At 39.4% G+C, this 19,449-nt stretch overlaps 2 long non-coding RNA genes across 2 annotated transcripts; one reads left to right on the top strand and one right to left on the bottom strand.

Annotated features, from left to right (window-relative positions):
• Positions 1–333: 333 nt before the first annotated feature.
• Positions 334–4,137, bottom strand: LOC144340463 (uncharacterized). Its single transcript, XR_013416576.1, has 2 exons — positions 3,872–4,137; positions 334–3,121 (listed from the first exon to the last, which is right to left on the bottom strand). It is a non-coding gene; the product is annotated as an uncharacterized LOC144340463 (long non-coding RNA).
• On the top strand, positions 2,654–15,713 carry LOC144340462 (uncharacterized). The gene is made up of 3 exons (XR_013416575.1): positions 2,654–2,768; positions 3,523–3,640; positions 15,398–15,713. It is a non-coding gene; the product is annotated as an uncharacterized LOC144340462 (long non-coding RNA).
• Positions 15,714–19,449: the final 3,736 nt, after the last annotated feature.

Consider the following 19,449-nt stretch of genomic DNA (forward strand, 5'->3'; position numbering starts at 1 on the left):
CAGGCCCCCACTCACATCTGGGGGAGGAGGTGTAGGGCTTCTGCAGGTGCTCTCTCTCCTCCAGTCAGGCAGCAAACCGAGGGGACTGTGGAGGACAAGCCACTGTGCCTCCAGGAGATGAGAGCTGCTGCTTTTTCTTTCCTTTCCCTGAGGAAACGATACCTGTATAAGTCTCACTATTGGGAGACTCCACAAAGTAATCATCTTTCTGGTGAGTTGATCTGAGAGCTCTCAAAACATCTTTCAACCAGGTCCCCAAGAAACAGCTGATGACGTCGCCTGAACTTCTCCATATTCATAGCAACACTCCTAACATTGCTTGGATTGATCTTGTTTTCTTATCTTCAGTTCTAACCTCCTCTATTTTTCTATCCACCTTCTTTCCAAGGCCTTCCACTCCCAGTAATGACACCTTATAGCTATATAGGGATTTTGTATCATGATTATATTCTTACTCTATCCTTACAACGGTACTTTAATGTGAGTCATCCACATACTATTCCTGTGTAAAAACTAAGAAAATTGAGACCCCTGAAAAGAACAGACTTATCCAAAGTAAAGCTTGCCCAAATGTATAGCAAAGCTAGAATGAAAATATCAGTCAGCCTAAACTCAGGGCTTCTTTTGTGGTCTAGGGGCTGAGGGAGTTATGAATGTGGGTCACAGGGGACCGCCGCATTTGAAGAAGGAAGGGTCTGTAGGTGAATCCATGAAGCCGACAGTGAGCCCGTCTCTGCTGCCCTCTGGTGGCCAGGCCGATCCATGACTCCCCTCTCCTGTTCCTCCTGCCCTCGCCGGGTGCTTGTTTTTCCCTCTCCTCAGTTCTAGCAGCTTGTGCCTTGTTTTCCCGCTTCTCCTGGAGGTGGACTCTAGTCAGAATGGCAGAGATTGTGACTCTTTTTCTTCTCTCCCACACACCAACATCTTCCGGCACAAAATGGCCTCCCATAATATGTAGCATAATTTAGGACACAGTTCTCATCTCAGCACAGGCAGACCTCCGAGAAAGTGTATGCAGATGAGTTGTGAGAAAACACGCACACGAGTGTAAACAGAGCTTCTTGACGCGGTGAGTTGGCGCTGACGTGACGGACCATAAACAAAAATTCAAATAATTCCAGCATTTGGTGCCATAGAGATGATACTACAGAATGCCTGCAATGAGCAGCATCTTTTCACACATTCAGGTGTATAAATTAATTTCTATGTTTTCCTATTACAGATTTTAATTTGCATGCCAAGCACTATTATGTCTTCTGACAGAGGAGTTCATCTGGTAATTTCCAGATAAATTCAGTGGCTTTCACACAATTAGTTTAATAGCAGCCTCTCCTTCATCCACCGTGTGATTTCTAAGTTCTGAGGTGGGAGGTGGTGCAGGGCTGGTGTAAAAGTCTCTCCTCATATTTGCACCATCAGCTCCCATAATATGTCACTATCCCGTCGTGTTTCCTGATCGTCACTGTCCTTCCCACAGTGGTGATGATCATTGTTATGTCCTTGATGCCACTCTCCTCTTGCTGGAACATTCCATGCCAGCATTTTAGGCAGCAAACTTTCATCCCACGGTTGGAGCCTTCCAGAGTCTGCCACTTCTTGCCTTGGGGAACTTTTCCTTTGCTGCTACTCTGAGAGGGACGTCTGTGGGCATCGCTACCATTCTGGGAACCAGAGGTGAAGTGGGGTACGTTCCCCTCTACTCTAATTGAGAGAGAACCAGGGTAAAGAGACCCTCCTATCCTCACCCATGTTTAATTATGTTTCTCTTCTCTCCAAACCTCTCATCCTCTACAGTGAAGAGAGGGTCTTTGTCAGGACTGAAGGATGGAGGGGGAAACCCTTACATTAAGAATAGTAACCATAAGTCAGGGGACCCAATTATGGGCTGCTCACAACGGGAGGGAAAGAAACTTCAGGAAAAAATCGGCTCAAACCTTGTAACATCATAATACTGCATATGCTTTTATTATTACATTGACATGAAAATCTGCAATTAAATTAAAAATTGTTCTGGAGAACTCTTGAAATCCTGAGACTATATCTGAGACCCCCTCTAGCTCAAGGAACACAGACTTTAGGGGAATGTAAAGGAAAATCTGGCAGAAACAAAAACACACACAAAATGTGCCTATCATTATACTCTTCATGCCCAGATATTATGCTGAGAAGCTTATTACATTTCTTTGGTAAATATCTGAGAGCAATTAAACCTTTTATTACTCAGCAAAGGGAGATAAAGTACCTGAGTAAAAAGAGCAATAAAGTAGCCCACAAGGGACCTTGGCCCGGTGCTGTGATCCTGGAGAGGGCAGTTCCTTTCTCTGGGCCTCTGTTTTCTCATCAGTGGAATGAGGGGGATGGCACATTTGATATTCCGTTTTGCTTCCAACTCCAGCCCTATGAGTGCCATGCTCTGGTGGAGACTTGGCACTAGTCGGGAATCTTTGATGTGTGGCAAGGGAAGGGTGGACAGCACCCGCACGTGGTGCTGTGGGTCAGTGGGGTCTGCGTGAGGACCTAACTGGGGAGTTGCAGATGAGGCCCCCATAAATGCCTTGGCTTTCTGGGGAAGGTGAGAATTGCCGGTGTCATGATTTTGTCTGCAAGTCTGCAGAATTCACAACCGAACCCAGCCAAAGTCCACTTGTCCCCTGAGTTTCACTTTTGAGAGGATTATAGCTGGTAGGAGGTGAATGTGCTATTCTGATTTTCAGAATGCAATCTCATTTTCAGAGGGCCTCCGGGATTTGGCTCTGTCTTCAGCTTGGGTGAGACGGCTTAAATCCTCCTTCACCCAAAGTCCTGGGGGAGCTGCACCGCCTCCACACTCTCTGGCTCTCCCACAGTTCTGTCTTTGATCAGCACACCCCGGGGCTCTGACCTGTTTTTGACCACCTGCTATGGGAATGAAGATACATCTCACTGCAAACTCCGCCTCCCGGGTTCAAGTGATTCTCCTGCACCAGCCTCCCGAGTAGCTGGGACTACAGGCACCCACCACTGCACCCAGCTAATTTTTTTTTTCTTTTGTATTTTAGTAGAGACAAGGTTTCACCATGTTGGCCAGGCTGGTCTCAAATTCCTGACCTCAAGAGATCCACCACCTCAGCCTCCCAAAGTGCTGGGATTACAGGTGTGAGCCACCACACCTGGCCTATTTTATTTTTTTAGAGACAGTGTCTTGCTCTGTTGCCCAGACTGGAATGCAGTTGCCCAATCATGGTTCACTGCACCCTTGACCTCCTGGGCTCAAGTGATCCCCCACCTCAGCCTCCTGAATAGCTAGGATACATTGTTGCACTGGCATGCCCAGGTTATTTATTTATTTATTTATTTATTATTATTCTTTTTTTTTTTTTTAGAGATGAGGGTCTTGCTATTTTGCCCAAACTAGTATTGAACTCCCAGCCTCAAGTCATCCTCCTGCATCTGCCTCCCAAAATTCTGGAATTACAGACATGAGTCATTATACTCTGCCTAACTCTGTTGAATTTAATATGCCTAACATTTTTCTTTTTACAGATTGGTGTCAAAAGCAAGACCCAATGTCAGACTCCAGGGACCCCAGGAACACCAGGCAACTGGGCACCTGCACAGCTCATTGTGCTTTTCACTCTCTTGTTTGTAGCTGGAGTTGTAGGTATTTTTTTTCTCTTGGGTTCTGGGTTCCATGAATATGTACTTACAAAGTCTACAGTAGTGTACAGTAATGCCCTAGGCTTCACATTTGCTCACCACTCGCTCACTGACTCACCCAGAGCAACTTCCAGTCCTGCAAGCTCCATTCATGGTTAGTGCCCTATACAAGTATAACATTTAAAATATGTATTTTATGGCTGGGCACAGTGGCTCACACCTGTAATCCCAGTACTTTGGGAGGCTGAGGCAGGCAAAACACGAGGTCAGGAGTTCGAGACCAGCCTGGCCAACATGGTGAAACCCCGTCTCTACTAAAAATACAAAAAATTAGCTGGGCGTAGTGTTGGGAGCTGTAATCCCAGCTACTTTGGAGGCTGAGGCAGGGGAATCCTTGAACCCAGGAGGGGAAGGTTGCAGTGGGCCGAGATCGTGCCACTGCACTCCAGCCCTGGTGACAGAGTGAGACTCTGTATCAAATAATAAAATAAAAGATAAAAATATATATATATATATATAATCATATTTATTGCTGTACCTTTTCTATGTTTAGAATACACACACACTTACCATTGTGTCACAATTGCCCATAGTGTTCAATACAGTAACATGTTGTACAGGTCTGTAGCATAGGAGCAATAGGCTATCCATATAGCCTAGGTGTCTGGTAGGCTATACCATCTAGGTTTGTGTAAGTACACACTATGATGTTTCCACAATGACGAAATCACCTAATGCATTTCTCAGAACATATCCCCATCATTAAGTGATGCATGACTCTGTGTGTGTGTGTGTGTGTGTGTGTGTGTGTGTGTGTGTAGAACAACACTATTATACAATGTGATCTAATTTACACTACAAGCACAAAAAAGTGAATCCTGATGTATGCAAGATGTAAAATTCACTTAGGAAGTTTGGGAATCCCTGTCTGGAATCTAGACTATCACCAAAGAGTCTAACTGCATCAGGAATGCATAAAATAACTTCACTGACAAGAGAAAATGGTGCCAATTTGTAGGCAGTGAATTTAAGGATTTGGTGGCTGATCCAGCAAAAAGTTATGTCAATGAGGTGACAGTAGCCCATATGAGCTTTATTTTGGCAAAATTTTGACAAGTTTGTACATGTGGGAAGTCTCTCACAGCATGAAACTGTCCAGGGGCTACAGAGACACCATCTAGAAGGAGAAGAAGACATGAGAATTCAGGGACAGAGCGGGAGATGAAAGGAAGCTCACATTATAGGTGATATTACTCAATAGCACAATGGGGAGGTTCTGACTCAGAGCACTCTGAAGGACAGCAGTGACTTGGGTTTTTGTTTGTTTGTTTTGTTTTTGTCCTAGAGTTTATCTTATCCTGGCTAGCACATGTCAGGTACAGTTTCAAGGTGTATGCAAAGCAGGCAAACTTTAAATAGCTAAAATTCTGTTCATTTGGGTTATATTTAAAACAATTCCATATGTAACATTTTTAGTTCCACACTGGTAGGCTTTTAAACTAAAAGTCTTAGTCTGCTGTGGAAACATAAACAGCCTAAGGGCCAATATATAAGACACATTTTTGGCTCATTTGTATAACACAACTTTGGAAATAAGGACGGTCTATAAGAATAAAGACAAAAGGAACTGCAGATCATTGTACCTTAGTTGGATAAATTATTTCCCACAAGGATATGAATCTACAACTCTGAAAGGATGATATATGTATACTGGAATTAAACAATTAAGTAGGTGGATGGTGATGGGTGGGAGTGATAGACAAGCAAGACACAGATAAGATAGGTTACAGATAAGCAAAGAGAAAAGCTAGAATGACCAGGGTGTTACAAGACTGGATTTGGAAACAGTATGAACTCATACTGAGCTTATGGTTACATAAATAAATATTTATGGATATGTATATATTCATCAGTTAATATACACACATACATTTATTTCCTTGCTCTGCCAGCCAAAAGCTCCTGGAGCAAATGACATCCCAGTAGCAACTCACACACCTAGAGCCGAGATTTTGGTTTTTAACACCATTCTCCAATAAAAGGAACCAGGGCTCCTTGGAGAAATGGCTGGTTCTAGGCTGCAGCGTGTAATACCAGAAAGTAAGAAAATGCTCAAAACAACCACAACAACAAGAATGAAAACAACAATAATAAAAGTAAACACAATGATAGGAATATGTCACAAAAGCACAGGGGTCAGCTGAAAGACCTCCCAATGGACCACATTGGAAAATTTAAAGCAAAAATAAAAGAAAAGTTATTATAGAATTATAGCCCAAGTATAAAATAAATATCAATGATATTTACACTGAAATAAAAATGATTACATAATTTAATAAATTGAGAGAGATTAGACACATCTTCTGTGTAGGAAGAATTCCAAATAATTTATGTAGAAACCGTCCTCTCAAAAAGGTGGAATGTAACTTTCCACTTCTTAAGTGTGGAATGTACATAGTGATTTTCTACCAAAAAGTACAGTATGAGAAGGGGTAGGGGAAGAAGTCATTTTACAGTGAAGAAACCTGACAAACATTTCCTCAGCCAGGTGATCAAGGTTAACATCATCATAAGTCATGTTGATTATAGGTATCCCTGATATTTTGTGATAAGAATTGTCCTACGCATCTGTGGTTTTATCCCCCAAACAAATTGTTCCTGTCTAGCCATTTAAAAAATCAACAAAACCCAAAATGAGAACATGCTATAAAGTACCTTCCTCAAAACTGTCAAGGTCATCAAAATCAAGGAAAGCCTGAGAAACTGTCACAGACGAGAGGAGCCTAGGCTGACATGACAACTAAATATAACGAGGCATTCTAGATGGGATCCCGAAATGAAGAAAGAACATTAGGTAAAAGTAAGAAAAATTGAGTAGAGTACAGGCTTTAGTTAGTCACAATGCAGCAGAATTAGTCCATTAATTGTAACTATTGAACCACACAAATATAAAATGTTAACAATGGGCAAAACAGGGCGTGGGTACATGGGAACTCCTGTACCATCTTTGCAACTTTTCTATAAATCTAAAACTATTCTAAAATAAAATCTGACTTCAAAATACATGTAAATAGACATACATGTAGTGCAGTCCTCAGTTCTTAAAATCAACTAACATTTATTTGTTACATATTTATTTAAAAATTAAGAATTGATTGAAAAATGGGGACAATAAAAAGAATATATATACATATACACATATAAAGAAGTATTCAAAAACCAATAGAAGAGAATCTTCCAGAGATAAGGAAAGTTAGACATCTACAGATTGAAAAGAATCAGAATGGTCAGAGTAATAGGGTCATGGTAGAAATCCTCACCAAATTCATCTCCATGAAAAAGTCATCTATAGAAGAGCATGAATCAAACAGGCATCCCATTTCCCATCAGCATTATTACATAATAGAAACCAGTACAGCAATGCCTTCTAATTTCTGAGGTGATCAAGAGTTTAATATTTAGTTAGAATACAAATAATATTTTGGGAGAAAGAATGTTTTTAGTTACGCATGGTCTCAGAAATCTTACCTACTATATAATCTCTTGGGAAAATATTGAAGATAATACTCCAGAGGAATGAAGACCTAAGCCAAGAGACTGGATCCAGTCTAGTTAAATAGTGATAAGAATTTCAAAGTAACAAATGGCAGGAGATTCGGAAAGTATTCAAGGTTGCAAAAGCTGTGACTCCATTAAAATTGTAAAGTGGAAACTCAAGGATCTATTTCTGTTAAGTTTTAGCTGAAAAGATTTGTATTAAAGGACATCACATGGCATACCAACTATTTGGTAAGCAGAAAGCTAGACACTGACACGCTCAGGCAGTAGTAATATTCCTAAGCATCGTGAGAGTTCTTTAGTGAAGATCCTCCTGCCCTGTCACTGTTTGCAATCAGCTTGGAGAGGAGAGCTCGTAATGTGGAAAAATAACAATAAGTAGGCAGCGTGTTCAAAGAGGGTGGGAGCTCACCAATGACAACTATCTATGGTGTGAGTATAGAAGATTCAGGGAAAAAAACCATCCTGGATAAAGTACACGCAGAGTGGGAAGAGAAAATACTATGAGATAGATAAGTGTTTTAAAGAAGTATGGGGCATGATTTTATGCAATTGCTAAAGTATAAGAACAGATAACTCATTTGGTCTAATTCTAGGAAAATTCTCCTTCAGAAGAAATTTTTATATAATCATATATCTTTTCTGTCAGTATTCAGATTTTACAGATGATCAATGAGCAAAAGGTAGACTCTTGTCCTTTCAGGAAAGAATATCAACACTAATATCCATAACAATATAGAAGTAAAAGTGTAACTGGTGTAAGTAGTTAAGAGTGGACAGATGCTTTCGTAGGAGTGAAGGAGGAAAACGGAGGAATGTCTGAAGCGAATATCCACATAGAATGTGTAAGTCCCAGCAATGCTGATGTGATTTCTATAGGCGATTGCCCTCTGGTGTTTGCAGAGTGTACTGCAAGTACATAAGCCTAAGAGTATTAGCTAAGCACGTAAAAATGTGTTTCCAGTGTGTTTTATTTAACCTGTTGAGAGATGCTAAGAAAGAACCAACTGTTAGAGTCATGCGAGGCTATCTTATATGAATGTATAAATTTAAAATAAATGCACTGTTTAAACTTACTAGTAAAACAGGTGTTACCATGCATGAGGAAGCAGCAGCAGGGAGGAGGGAGCCCCGAAGCTGGTGTGCATGGGAAGGGAATGTCTCATGGGAAGGGACTATACAGGTCTGTCTGGGGCCATGATAGGGAAAGAAGTATAAAATGAAGAATAAGGGACTCTTGTTTGGAAGAAATTGGAAAGCAGACAGAGAATTCCTCCTTAGGGAATAGCACAAAGAGAGGATCATTGATGGGCAAGAAATACTTCAGTAAGAGGATCAGAATTCAAGTTAATTCCACAACCAAATGCTGAAGCACTGTCATTTTTTAAAAAACGTAAAAAATATCAATGGTCACCAGTTGAGACTTCATAAAAACTGTGGAAGTCTAGGTGATCCAACTTATGTATTCAATATAAGAATTCTTTAACTTGAAGTTGAATATTCATCTTAAGTTGAATATATTCAGAAATGTTCTTTTACAGTGATAGGTACACCTGTCCCTTATCCATGTAGGACTACAGAGCAGCTGCTGAGATCTGGAAAGATTCCCTGGACCTTTTGAGTTTGTAAACTCAGTCTTTTTAGTTGGAAAAGAGGCAAAGAAGCTCCAGGTTGCCGAATATATTTTCCAATCTATCTTATTGCACCTTTATGATTCAAGAAATATATTTTACCTATGCAAAGGAGTATCTGTAATAGTCATTTTCAAGTAATGTGGGCAGCTAGACCTGTATGCATCTTATATAGGCCTCTTATATACAAGCACTCTTACAATGTTTGGAGTGTTAAGCCTTTCCTAGGTCTGCATATTGAATTTAACACTCACATATAAGTTTATTCCAGTGAGAAAAAAAAGAAACTTTTTATCAGAGTAATCAAAAAATGATCAGGGCCAGAGAGTCATGTACCATTTCCCCCTTGAGCTAAGTAACCATCTCCTGAAGCTGCTTGCTGTGTGGACACTTGACTGACTGCTACGAAAAGTAGCTATAAATTAACCTAACAATGCCATACAATGGACACCATTACTCACACCTGGTAGTTCAGCAATGTGCAGCCAATCACTAATCAATGTTATTTCTGTAAACCAATGAGAATTCCTAACAATTTTGTCCCAGCCCACTCCTTATCCCCTTTTTGCCTTTAAAAATCAGCTTGTAACAAAGACCGAAGTTTATATTCAAGGTTACTTAGGTCTGAGTCTTCCAGGTAGCTGTCCTCATTTTGGCTCAAGTAAACTCTTTAAAATTATATTTGTGCCTCGGCTTCTTCCTTTAGGTTGACACAAGTCTTCCTTTGAAACTTACGTATCTAATAACCTCATTAAAGATTTGGGTTTTCATCTCCCAAACAGACATAGGTATGCAGGATATTGGGGAATATCTATTTGGTCTTTGGCCTCATTTCCTGGCATAAAACTCCTAAAATCCTTAGAAACTCCAAAGTGGTGTCTTTTTCTATGTTAAGGAGTTGACTGGTAGCTGGCAGCCCCTGCGTAGCTTCTGGATGGCCACTCATTGTTGGAAAGCCCAAGGAAGGATTAGAGGAGTGGGACTTTTAGCCCCACCCTCAACTTCCAAGGAGGGCAGAGGGCTTGTTAGGGTTTGGATATGCTTTGTTTGGACCCACAAAGTTTCATTTTAAAATTTGAACCCCAGTATTGGAGGTGGAGCCTGATGGGAGATATCTAGATTATGGACATGGATCCTTGGTGCCATTCTCATGGGAGTGAGTGCGTTCTCACTCTTAGTTCTCTCAAGAACTGATTGTTAAAAAGAACCTGGCAGCTCCTCCTCTCTCTCTTGCTTCCTTCCTCTTGCCATGGGATGCCTGCTCCCCTTTACCCTCCACCATGAATAGAAGCTTCCTGAGACCCTCGCCAGAAGCAGATACTGGCACCATGCTTCTTGTATGCAGAACTGTGAGCCAAATAAACCTCTTTTTTTATAAGCTAACAAGCTTTGGGTATCCCTTTATAGCAATATAAACAGACTAAGACAGGGCTGGAAGGCTAAGTTGACAATCAATAGCCAGTGATTTATCTAATCAGCCCTGCCTGTGTAATGAAGCTTTCATATAAACCTAAAAGGACAGGGTTTGGAGAGTTTCTGGATAGCTGAACACACGGAGGTTCCTGGAAGGTGGTACACGGGGGAGGGCACATAAACTCTGCACCCCTTCCCCTATACCTTGTCCTGTGTATCTCCTAATCGAGATCCTTTGTAGTATCCTTCATAATAAACCAGTACACATAAGTGTTTCCCTGGATTCTGTGAGCCTCTCTAGCAAAATGATCAAACCTGAGGAGGAACCTCAGTTTATACTTGGTCAGTCAAAAGCACAGGTAAAACAACCTGAGGCTTGTGATTGGCACTGGAAGTTGGGAGAGGGGCATTCTTGTGACACTGTCTTCTCAACCTGTGGGATCTGATTGAGGTAAACGCCACTGGAGTTAAATTGGAGGACACCCAGCTGATTGCTTGTTTGTTGTATATTGAAATAACCCCACACATTTGGTCACAGAAGTCTTTTGTGTGGATTGTTGGGGGTGAGAGCAGAGGAAAAAGCATTTTTTTCCCCACAGTTTGTGTTGATTTTCTATCTCAGTGTGGATGACGTTATTCTATGTTTTTCCCTGTATTTTTGTTTATTTTTATATATTTTTTAAAGTTTTATCTTGCTTTCAGTTGACATATAATAATGGTACATTTTCTGGGGTGCAGTGTGATGTTTCGATACATATATACATTATATAATGATCAAATCAAGGCAGTTAGCACATCCATCACCTAAAAATTTTGTAATTTCTTTGTGATGAGAACATTCAAAATCCTCTCTTCTAGCTACTTTGTAACATACAATACATCATTGTTAACTAGGTCATCCTACTCTGCAATAGAATTCTAGAACTTATTCCTTCTCTCTAACTGTAATTTTGTACCAGTTGACCCACCTCTTTGTACCAGCTCACTCCTTGTCCCCTATTTGGCTTTAAAAACCTGCTTCTAACTTCTCTCTTCCTCATCCTCCCTAGGCTCTGGTTATCATTTTGTAGTCCCTACTTTTATGAGTTCAACTTTTTTAGATTTAATGTGTTAGTGGGATTATGCAGCATTTGTCCTTCTGTGCTTGGCTTATTTTACTTAACATAATGTCCTCTAGATTAATCTATGTGAAATGACAGGATTGTATAATTTTTAATGGCCGAATATTATTCCATTGTATATATACACCACATTTTTTGAAATATATTCATCCATGGATGGAAACATGTCAATTTCCATATCTTGGTTATTGTGAATAGTGTTGCCATAAAAATGGAAGTGCAGACATCTCTTCAACATACTGATTTTTTAAATATATACCCAGTTGTGAGATTGCTGGATCATATGGTAGTTCTGTTTTTAGTTTTCTGAGGAACCTCCATACTGTTTTCGATAATGGCTGCACTAATCTACATTCCTGACAACAGTGCATGAGAGTTCCTCTTTCTTCACATCATCGCCAACATTTGTTATTTTCCGACTTTGGGGTGTTATCCATTATAACTAGGGTGAGGTTCTTCTTTATCTAAGCATTGATACTAATGTTGGAGGGTTATGATGTTGCAGATTTACAAACTATATGTCACAGCTGATAGTAGCAGTTGGCAAACAATGGCCCACAAGTCAATTCTGGTCCACAGCTGATTTCTGTAAGTTTACAACCTAAGTATAATTTTTACATTTTTAAGGGGCTGTGAAAAAAAGAATGATATATGACAGAACCTATGTGTGTCCCAGAAGCTTAAAATATTTATTATTTAGCCATTTACAGAAAAAAGCTTGATGATCCCTGGTCTATAGAATTCATCTCCCCAGAGATACGCAGGGCACTTTCTGAGCAGCTGTACAAGGTCTTCCTAATTGTTGAATGTTTTACATTTTGCATAAGACACCATTAAGATTGGATTTTCTTTCCAGCCTCTGCATTGGATACCTATTTCTCTTTTAAATTAATAAAAATTATTTATAATGAGAAAACCTAATCCAGATTATTCTGATTTATTAATTCATTCCATTTTTACATGATCTCTTGTTTTTCTCCTGTGTAGCAAGAAGTTCTATTCAAAGAAGACCAAAATTAATACCTGTCAATTATTCCTCTAGTCTGTAGTTCTGTACACTATGGTGATTCTTACGTAAATAAAATTACATACCTGAAACATACTATAAAAGTAGCTATATATTGGTTCTTTGTAATATTCGACATATAGGGGTACTAAATCTGCTTCCAGATTTTCCAGGGGTAAATAACTTCTCCTGTCAGCATGAAGCAGACATATCAGTCTAGGCTGACTAAAATACTTTTTAAAAGAACAGTATTTTCCTAAACAGGACTGTTATGGGGCTTGAACTCAAACTGCCAAGTTTCATAAATAGAACCAAGTATAATATAAATATACATAAATCTTCATGAGAGTTATGATACAAAAGGAATTTAAGCCACTTCCAAAAATACTATTATAAACATTTCCAATAAGCTAAGACATAGTGAATACACTTTTATATTTCATTTATTATTTTACATATTTGTATTATTTTATTTTATGATTTGGGAAACAGTAAGTTTTATGACAGGGATTAGCATTTATTAAAATAATATTGGGTTAGGGTTCAATTACAGCATATTCAATTATTTGATGGACTTTTATGTTGCTCTTCTGATATATTCTACTTCATTATTTACTAAAGCAACAGAATCAAGAGAAGACAACCTGGGGCTGACACTGCATCACATCTGGAAGCTACTCAGCTTTGACATTTTTTTCTGTCACAGAGACATTAAACTCATTTTCATCTTTGCATGTGTTAGGCTTCCTATCACTTTTAAAAGGAAAATTTCTAACTTGTACATTAATGTTTCTTATTACTGCTGTTGTTGAGTACCTAATATGTGGAAAGCTGACTTTGGTAACTATAAGGATTTTATTGTTCTTCTACATTTTTCTGACAGCCAATGCCATAGGTTACGGCAACTGCTTCCAGTGATATTAAGAGACTTAGATGCTCTTAAGTTGTCTATGTTCCATATCTCACATGCACGGTCATCCTGTTTTTCTCTTGCATTTCATATACCAAGATTATAATCTTTGCATTTTTGTTTATTTGTGAAAATCATAAATTTTTCCCCTGAAACCTAGATTGTGGTAATGGGATATTTGGCAATTTAAGAGAAAAAAAAAATGGTTAAGTATATATTTTTTGGTAGAAGAGGTCTTGGTTGGTTTATGGAGTTAATTATTTTTTCAATTATTATGAGGACTACCCAGGTGAAGTAAGGATTCATAGTTAAAATTGAAGACTTAGTATTAATAAGAAAGGTTAAAAGAAACCAAAGATGACAACAATATAATTTATCCACGTTAATTGTTTAAATTTATGAATCTTAGTGAGTCAAAACATCAGACTATGTTTAATGGGGTTTTCTTAGTTTTTTGAGATGGAGTCTCACTCACTCTGTAGCCCAGGCTGAAGTGCAGTGATGCAATCATGGCTTACTGCAACCTTCGCCTCCTGGATTCAAGCAATTCTCCTGCCCCTGCCTCCCAAATAGCTGGGATTACAGGTGTGCACCATCACGCCCAGCTAATTTTTTGTATTTTTAGTAAAGACAGAATTTCACCATGTTGGCCAGGCTGGTCTCAACCTCCTGACCTAAAGTGATCCATCTGCCTTGGTCTCCCAAAGTGCTGGGATTACAGGCGTGAGCCACCGCACCTGGCCAGACATACATTTTCAGAACACCACTTGCAAATATGTGTCGGCAGTGTGTGGTAGTTGAACATCAGTGTGAGAAATATGTTAATAAAATTATGAAATATGTTTGAAATACAGTTTAGAGGCATGACTGGGAGAAGATTCGTTAAATCCATTGAGTAATGTACATAAGGATCCAGAAGGTCTGTTTCAAGTGTATTAGAAAAGTTTGGCAAATTCCATTAGTCGTCCATTTTCAGTCAATCCCAGGTTTCCTCATCAGCCCAAGTGCTATCCATTTGCTAATTTATCTTTCCCTTCCTTAATTATGCAAGCAACCAATGAGTATGAGGTGGGAGAGGAAGACATAGGCGTGAAATCATTCTGAATGTTAAATCAATATCTGCAGAAATTATTTTTAAAAGATTTTTACGTGGAAGGTTGTAGGAGCTGATGGGACCCACTATATTTATGAGGCATAATGTCAACTTTTGACAAATATATGTACCTCAAAACTATTTATATATACATTTCATATGTAGCATATATTATGTACAACGTAATGTATATTATATAAATTACATATATTTATATAGACTATAAATGTATATACTAACATATAACTATATATAAACAATATATAACTACATATTCATAGATACATATAACTATGTACGAATATACAAAATATAAAAATAAATCTATATATTATATACAGTGGAATTATTAAATTAAGCTATATAGTGAGTGATTGAATTAAACTGATAAACATAATCACCACTTCATATGCTTATCAATTTTTTTGGTGAATAGACTGAATTTTTCTCTTTGTAATTTGTAAAATATACATTATTATTAGCAATATATTTCAAAAACATATTCCTCTTGTGTAACTGAAACTTGTACTCTTTGACCAACATCTTCTCATCTTCCCCATCATCGCCCCGCTTCCCTGGTCTGTAACCACCATTCTACTCTCCACTCCTATGAGTCTGACTCTTTAGATTCCATGTATAAGTGAGATCACAGTATTTGTCTTTCTGTGCCTGGCTATTTTACTTAGAATAAGAAGAATCAGATTGCACCTAGCTCAGTTTACTCTTTGACACTAAGTATAGAAAAAATAAAAACACAAAAATCAAATAGAAATTATATGTGTGTGTCTATCATCTAGCTATCAAATACCTCTATTTAAATTTAAATACCATCTTTGACATTGCTCTGGAGGATTATTATCCACACCGTGATAATTTAGTAGATTGGCCCAGGGAATAGATCAACATTGGTGTTACCATACAATTTATAAATGTAGTTTTTAAAGAAAATGTCAAAGTATGTGGTTTAATTTGTAAAGTATATATTCTTATTTGGAATCTCTAAATGTAATATGTTTGTTTTCTCAACAGTATTACCCTGTTTCCAAATATTGCTTAAGGAGCCAATATGTCACAGAAGTTTTGAAGCAAGCAAATAAAATAAAACAAAATGTGTATTTATTTTTACTTTAAAAACTATACATGCCTCTTTATTTATAGAGAGCTACAGCTACATCTGGATATCTATAAGACAAAGTTTTTTTACATTTAATCCACATATTTTGAACTTTTTAAAAAGATTTATTCCTAGGTAGTGTGTAATTTTGATGATAATGTGAATTATATTTTCTTTTCAAATTGTATGTTCTCTTCGTGTCTGTCTTATAAAAATTTGTTGGTTCTTGGATATTATTCTTGTATTTAATAACTTTGGTAAACTTATTAATTGCAATAATTTAGCTGTAGAATTTCTTACAATTTCTAAATATACAATAATGCCCCCTGCATATGACAGTTTTATTTGCTCTAGTCCAATATTTGTTGAGAGTCCCCACCTCTGATATGTATCCTTTTGTCAGAGTTTGTTATTGAAACACTAAGATACCCTATATTCCTGTTATTCTAGAAGTTAGGAAACAAAATCAGAGCTAAAACTTGCCAAGTGGTTGGACCCAGTAACCCAGACAGGGGACAGACTTTTCTTGTTAGATCACATCTAAGCCATGTAGGCCTGAGACAGATTCTGGAACCTGTGGGAAAGAAAAATATGTTTGCAGATACAAAATACGGATTTTAAAAAATCACTGGAGAAAGAAAACGTCTATGGCAAAGGGCCTAAGATTAGAATCTACTACACTCAGCTAAGTTGCACTCTCATCTAAGAAGTTCTTATCTAAATAACTGCCCTTTAGAATCGCTCTGTTAATCAATAAACAGCTGTATAATTAGACATTACTTTCTTTTCTGACAACTACTCCCATTTACTCTATTTCTGTTCACCTTTCTTCCCTTCTTTAGTTTTCAGACATTGTCTCAGATGTACCCTTAGACCCTTTAACCCTGGTCTGCATGAAATTCCATACTTATATTTATGCTTTCCTTAATGCCTAAATATTGGCAATCTTTGGGAGTCATTCCCTTATCCCCAGTGGGGAAAATACTGCCACAAATTTAAACACATTTCACCACTTTAGTAGTTCACAAACTAGACAAAGGCACTGTCAAGGATTGCTTGGATAACTAACAGTAGTCTCCTTGCTTCTTCTATTCCTCCTACTACTGTCTTTTCTTAACACAGCAGCAAAATTGTGTCTTTATGCAGACATAGGTAAAAACATGTCATTTAACTACATAATGACCCATCTTATCTCTTTATTTCACTTAAGTTAAAATCAAAGTTCTGTCAGTAGCTCACTAGATGTTACAATTTTTTTTTTGAGGTGGGGTCTTGCTCTGTTGCCCAGGCTGGAGTGCAGTGGAACAATCATAGCTCACTGCAGCCTCAACCTCCTGGGATCAAAGGGTCCTCCCCTGCCTCAGCCTTCTGAGTAACTGGGACTACAGGTGCATGCCACCATGCCTGGCTAATTTTTTTATTATTTTGTAGAGACGGGGTCTTGCCATCTTTCCCCAGCTGGTCTTGAATTCCTGGGCTCAAGGGGTCCTCCCACCTTGGCCTCCCAAAATGCTGGGATTACAAGCATGAGCCACCATGCCTGGCTGATCCATTACCTTTCTAACTTATTTTCCTACTGTTGTTTTCCTGACTCAATTCATATCAGCGACACTGGCCACTTTATATTCCTTGAAAACACCAGGCACATTCCTACCTTATGGTCTTTGCTGTAGTTGTCTTCTCTTCCAGTTGCCTGGAAAACTCTTCACCCAGAAATCCACTTAGATATCCACCCTACTTCCCCCAGGTATTACCGTCTCACAGAGGTATATCCAGAATCTCTATTTAAATTGAAATCCCTCTGCAGCTGCCAGTAGTTGTCTTTCACTGACTTGCTTTTTCACTTTTCACAGCAGTTATCACCTTCTAAGATATTGAAATGGGAAAGGTCTCCTTGTCCCCACCTCACAGGGTTTGCAACAGCGGGAGTGGCTCACTTCTTCAGTGCCCTGCTGCTCAAACCTCTAGGGAAAGCATACAGACGGGCAGGCTGTGGGGCTCTGACCTCATGTCAGCATCTAGGGTGTATGTTTACGGTTCCTGAAGCCCCAGTGGGCGTATGTTACTGTGTGCTCTTTTAGTTTTGCCATGTATAGGCAGCTAGTGTTAACCAGCTCAGTTAGACCCTCTGCCTTATTGCAAGGACAGAGGGCTTTCTGTATCCCAGGTTCTTGCCTTGGTGTACCAGAAAAATCAGATCACATGTGGGCTTGAAGAATGAGTGCAAGGTTTTATTGACTGGAAGTGACTCTTAGCAGATGGGGGAGCCAGAAGGGAGACGGAGTGGGAAGGTGATTTTCTCCTGGAGTCAGGCTGCTCAGCAGCTGGGTTCACCTCCAACTGCCCGGTCAAACTCCATGTTATTCCGCTGGTCAATGGCCTGCCAGCGTGCCAGCGTCTGCTGGTGCCTGTTGGTGTGATCTTTAACCAATGTATCCCTCTTGACATCCAGCCACTTGTGTGTTCTTCCACTGATGTGTTCCTCTCGACATCCAGCTGCTTGTGTCTCTGCCTGCTAGGGTCTCAGGATTTTTATAGGCACAGGATGGGGGCATGGCAGGCCAGGATTGGTCTTGGGACAGGAGTGTCTGTCCTCACCTAGGTCCGTGAGCACAGGCCCAGGGGTGGAGCCCTAGCCAGGGACCATGCCCTTCCCTTACCAGCACTTCTCTGCCCTTCTTCCATATCACTTCCCCTGTCTGAAGAGGTACATCTAACTGCTGTTCGAATATGGACGATGACGGGTCTTAGCTGCTTCCTGCTGATACGGGCATTGTTTTGGGGAAAACAGCAGTCAGATTCTTCCCAGAGGTCTATCTAAGGGTTCCTAGCAAAGGAGAGCCATCATCCAAGGCTCTGGTTCCCTGACCATTTGGAGGTTGATGGCTTCTAGGTGTGAGAGAAGAAACAAGTTTCATAAGGTTAAGTATGCATGGATTATACATACTTGGGTATGTATACCCAAGTTATACATACTATACATACATACATACATACATACTATACATACTATAATAAATACGTGTATTATACAAGGAAAGAATTTAGTGCCAAAGATTACAAAGATAAGAAGTGAAATATACTAAGAATGACATTGTACCCTGAGGTGTTTTACCCTGGTGAAAGAAATTAAACGTTGTATGGAAGTGGATAAACTTTTAGAAAGAGATAACAGTTCTGGCCATATCTTTAATAGTTAACAGGTGTACCCTGGGAATTCTGGGGTTTGTGGGCTTGCCTGGTGGCCATTAAAGCTTCTGTCTCTTTCCTGTATTTCCTCTCTCTTTCCTGGGACTCCCTGTCTGTATTGTAAAAGACTGAGGTGGCCACTTTCAGAAGGTCCTCTAATGTACTATCCAGTCCCGGGGCCTGTTTCTGCAACTTCCTCCTGATGTCAGGAGCTGCCTGAGTAATAAATGTATCCTTTAGGGTTAGCTGTCCCTCGACTGAATCAGGAGATAGACAGGTATGCTTTACCAAGACCTCTCTCAGCCTCTCCAGGAAGGCAGAAGGATTTTCATCAAATCTCTGGTCAGTCATGGAAAACTTAGTATAATTGAAAGGCTTGGTCTTAGTCCTACAAAAGCCTTCCATTATGCACATCTGAAAGGGTCTCCTCTTCTAGTCTTCCACCTGTCATTGGGATCCCATTTAGGGTCATTCACTTTTACCACTTCTCTTCCAGTTGGATAATGTTCGCTCCCTTCCCTGACGCCATATGTGATACAAAGCTCATTCCCAAATCTCTTTGCTGCTTGCAGAGTGGCCTGCTTTTCGGTGTCCATCAGGGTCTGATTCAAAAGTAGCATAACGTCTCTCCAGAAGAGTTTAAATATGTGGGTGAAAGTCTGGAAACCTCTATATATCTATAAGGGTCATCTGAAAGCTTGCCAAGATCCCCCTTGATATGCTTTAAGTCCTGCAGGGAGAAGGTGACCTGGACCTTACTGGGCACAAATTCACTGGG

This window comes from Macaca mulatta, chromosome 4 (genome assembly GCF_049350105.2).
Source record: "Macaca mulatta isolate MMU2019108-1 chromosome 4, T2T-MMU8v2.0, whole genome shotgun sequence".
NCBI lineage: Eukaryota > Metazoa > Chordata > Mammalia > Primates > Cercopithecidae > Macaca > Macaca mulatta.